Source organism: Chenopodium quinoa, unplaced genomic scaffold, assembly GCF_001683475.1.
Source record: "Chenopodium quinoa cultivar QQ74 unplaced genomic scaffold, ASM168347v1, whole genome shotgun sequence".
NCBI lineage: Eukaryota > Viridiplantae > Streptophyta > Magnoliopsida > Caryophyllales > Amaranthaceae > Chenopodium > Chenopodium quinoa.
Window position 1 is genome coordinate 1980958 of NW_018743405.1, and position 4928 is coordinate 1985885.

Here is a 4928-nt window from a genome sequence, read left to right on the forward strand (position 1 = left end):
GTCCATATTAGTTGGTTAAGCCTATTCGGATTATTCAAGTTATGGATATCAAAATCACTTTCATCTTGATAGCGAACATGTATATGATACATCCTAAGAGTTTGAAATCCAGAAATTCCTAGAAAGTTTTGCAAACTTTAGAAATTCATTTATGGATTGAAGTAAGCATCAGGGAGTTGGAACATTTGTTTTGATTAGGCAATCAAACAGTTTGATTTCCTTAGTAGAACAAAGGAATCTTGTAGAGACAAGAAGTTTAGTGGGAGCAATTGGTCTTCCTAGTCTAGTATGTAGTTGACATACAATTCATATGAAATGATATATCAATGCTTGAATGAGTCAAGCAATGGTTAGGAAGATTGTTTCTATATGAGAGACTTAGGAAATGTTGAGTACATATTGGGAATCAAGATCGATCCATGAAGTGAATCTTGAAGAATGATTGGAATGAATCAAGAGACTTATGTTGATAAGGATCTTGACAAGTTCATAAAGCAAGACTCTAAGGAGTTATGTCTTCGTCGTGTGCAATTACTAGATATATAAATGGATCAAATTATGGAGATAATTAATTTCGTACATTTGGGTCGTCGTTTTTCCATGGCTAGGGGTACTAACGATCTTTGGACTAGTAAAATAGACCAAAGCCCAATTGGACAGATCCTATAAGGTCACGCAAAGGGGATAGATCGAGCATTAGAGGACGAGGCCCATCATGGGCCTCATCACTTTAGGTGGCCGGCAATATGGGGATTATATGAGAGTTTTGGGCTTCGTGCCCTAGTCTAATTATAATGAGATTATAAATAGACTAGGTGCCTAGGTTTCCAGGTGGGAGTAAGCAATTAACTGATCAGTGTGATCAAACCCTAATTAGCAAACACGAAACCCAACCCCTCTCATAGTCCTCTCTCACACGGTTAGTGATTCTGACCAGCCGTCCCAGAAGAAGAAGAAAGAATTTAAACCGTACGTCCCAAAGTACGAGTTTAACAAGGACTACAACTCCATCCTCATGGAGATTAAGGACCGGCTGTCCCTAGAGAAGGCGAATCCAATGAAAAGTTCCATTCAATCAAGGAACAAAAATAAATTTTTCCAATACCATGAGGAAGTTGGCCATGACACCAACGACTGCTTCAGCCTTCAACGGGCGTTGGACCGTCTGGCTGACAAGGGAATGCTGAAGTCCTATATTTCTAAGTCCCCAACCAGGGCAAAGAAGAAGAATAAGGGCCAGTCCTCTAAGACTACCCCCCAGCCTGCTAGTAGCTCGGATACCGACAAGGAGTCGGTCTACACAATAGCAGGCGGGTTCTCATGTGGTGGCCCTACCATCCGGGGCACCAAGAGCCATCTTCGAAAGATGGACAAAGATGATGATGGGAAGGCGTCTGCAAGCTCCTCCTTCCCGGATGTTCTGATCACTGAGAAGGATAGGGGTAGCGTTCGCCGCCCACATGATGACCCGGTCGTCATTGAGTGTAAGGTTGCCAACCAGTTGGTTGGGCGGATCCTTATTGATACCGGCAGCTCATCAGACATCATCAGCCTCCGGTGCTTGCAGAAGCTGAAATACAATGACAACAGCTTGCATTCAGTCACTTACCCCCTAGTTAGCTTTGGGGGAGGAATGGTTTACCCAGTCGGAAGAGTCGATCTACCCATCCGGCTGGGTGAGAAAGGAAAAGGGCGACATCTGATCGTCAAGTTTTTGGTCGTTGAGGAGCTGACCGCCTACAACATTATCTTGGGCCGGCCAACCCTCAACGAACCCAAGGCTGTAATCATCCCTTCCCTCATGCTCATCAAGTATGAGAGGGATGACGACTCTGTTGGTTCCTTGAATGGGGATCAAAAGACGGCCCGGGAGTGCTATCTCTCAGCCGTCAAAGTTACCGTGGCCCCAAGCGCCCAGGAGCCAAAAGACCTTGACAATGTCAAGGAGGCCGATCCAGCACCAGCCCCACTAGCAGCCGGAAAGAAAAGAAAGGCACCTATGCTGGTGGAGGTGAAGAAAGAGAAAAAATAGCAATCACTGACCGGTGAACGGTCAGATGAGCTCCGTCCCCAACCGGCTGGTGAGCGTATTGACATACCTCTGGACGACAGTCGTCCGGAGCGTACCTTGAAGGTTAGGACGGTTGCCTTTGCTAAGTTAGGTGCAGATTTGCACCTTCTGCTGAAAGAATTCAAAGACATTTTTTCCTTTGAAGTGGAAGAGATGCCAGGCGTCAGCCCGGATCTTGCTGTCCACAAACTCGCCGTGGATCCTAAAAAGAAGCCCATCCGGCAAAAGAAAAGGAATCACGGCGAGGAAAGAAGTCAGGCGGCAGCTGCCAAAGTAAAAAAGCTGTTGGATGCTGGGTTCATTCGGCCATGTAATTTCCCTGACTGGGTGGCAAATGTTGTGCTTGTAAAGAAGCCGAATGGTACCTGGCGTATGTGTGTTGATTACACAGATCTCAACAAAGCATGTCCCAAGGACATTTATCCGCTTCCTAAGATCGACAGTCTGGTCGATTCAATAGCCGGGCATGCCTTGATGAGTTTTATGGATGCCTACTCTGGCTTCCATCAGATACCCATGTGGAAGAAAGATCAAGAAAAGACGGCCTTCGTCACTGATCAGGGGCTATTCTGTTACACGGTGATGCCGTTTGGCTTGAAAAATGCGCCGGCTACGTTCCAACGGATGATTAATACGGTCTTTATTAATCAAATTGGGAGGAATGTAGAGGCATACATTGATGACATGATAGTCAAATCCAAACAGCAGGCGGATCACCTTGCTGATCTCCGAGAAACCTTCACCACACTCAGGCGGCATAAGGTTATGTCAAACCCAAAGAAATGTGTCTTTGGTGTTGAGTCTGGGAAGTTTCTCGGATTCCTGATTGATCAAAGGGAGATATAGGCTAACCCTCAGAAGATACAGGCGGTGATTGACATGAAGTCACCCTGCACTGTCAAGGAAGCACAGAGATTAACCGGTTGCCTGATAGCCTTGGGGAGATTCCTCAGCCGGTCAGGTGACAAATGCCTTTACTTCTTCCAAGCAATCAGGAAGAAGACCAGATTTGAATGGGGGGATGAGGCTGAGGTGGCCTTTCAACGGCTGAAAGAACACCTCCACTCTTTTCCAAAGCTTGTTAGTCCACTTCCTAGAGAGGTGTTATATATGTACCTAGCCGTCTCAGATCATGCCCTTAGTGCTGTTCTCCTTGCTGAGAGAGACGTTGTTCAGCTTCCGGTCTATTTCATTAGCCATGTTCTAAAAAATGCCGAGCTCCGGTACCCCGTGGTAGAAAAATTTGGCCTTGCCCTATATATGGATTTCAAGAAATTGAAACCTTATTTTCTGGCTCATCCGGTTGTAATCTACACCAACCAGCCCCTCAAGCGGCCAATGTCTACTTTGGAGTCATCCGACAGAATGTTGAAATGGGCTATTGAAATGCAAAGTCTTGAAATCACTTTTGAACCTAGAAAGGCAGTGAAAGGTCAGGCGTTTTCCGACTTCATTGTTGAAATGACACGACCGGTGTAACCGGATAATATTGACCAGGTTTGGAAAGTGTATGTAGACGGAAGCTCAACGAAGAACGGCTGCGGTGCAGGAATTATATATGAGTCCCCTGAGGGAGACAAATTTGAATATGCACTGCGGTTTAAGTTTCAAGCCTCAAATAACGAGGCGGAATATGAAGCCCTGCTAGCCGGAATCCGCATGTGTAAGGCAGTAGGGGCAACTAAAATTGACGCTTATTCTGATTCACAGTTGGTCGTCAGCCAGTATGAGGGAACATATGAGGCAACCCATCCGGCTATGGTTAAATACCTTCAGGCAGTCAAAGAAGATACTAGGGCACTTGAGGAATTCCGTCTGAATCAAGTGCCTAGGTCTGATAACAACCACGCGGATGTGTTGTCTAAATTGGCTTCAACCGCCTGCTGTGATACTCCTCGGTCGGTCTTTTGGGAAGTTCTTGAAAAGAGAAGTATACATGAAGAGCCCATTGGAATCTTAGACCGAAGCTCTACCTGGATGGATGGCATCCAGGCATATTTAGCAGACGGCAAGCTTCCTGATTCATCACAGGAGGCAGCCGTCATGAAAAAGCGAGCAGTAATCTAAGAGTTGAGAAATGGAGAACTCTTCAAGGCGGGTTTCCTCAAACCTTTGTTGAAGTGTGTTACCCTAGAGAAGGGGAAAGAAATTCTCCAAGAATTGCATCTGGGTACTGCGCCTCTCATATAGGCGGCAGGTCCCTAGCCGTCAGAGCCAGGCGGCATTACTTCTGGCCTACTCTTGAAGCAAACGCCAAAGAGTTAGTCAAAAGATGCGACAAGTGCCAAAGGTTTGGCCCACTGATTCGTCGCCCGACTACTGATCTGACGGCAATCCATAGCCCAGTCTCATTCGCCAAATGGGGCATGGATATCTTGGGTCCTTATACGCCTGCTCCAGGCGGAAAGCAATACATTTTGGTGGCTGTGGATTATTTCACCAAATGGGTAGAAGCTGAGTCGGTTAAGAACATTAAGACAAAGGATGTCAACACTTTCATCTAGAAGAACATCATCACCCGGTTTGGGGTACCTATGTCTATGGTATTTGATAATGGCCCTCAGTTTGAGACCCCCCAGCTCAAGACTTGGTTGGGAGATCAGGGTATCTCACATTGTTTTGCATCAGTCGGCCGACCCCAAGCAAACGGCCAAGTTGAAGCCTTCAACAAAATCATCTCAGAAGACATAAAAAAGAAAATTGAAAGAGCCGGTGGTTTATGAGCAGAAGAATTAATTCATGTCCTGTTGGCCATCCGGACTACTGCTAAAGGGGCAACCGGAGAAACCCCATTTCTTATGGTATACGGTGCTGAAGCCGTCTTGCCCATCGAGCACTATAAGCAAACTCTCAAAGT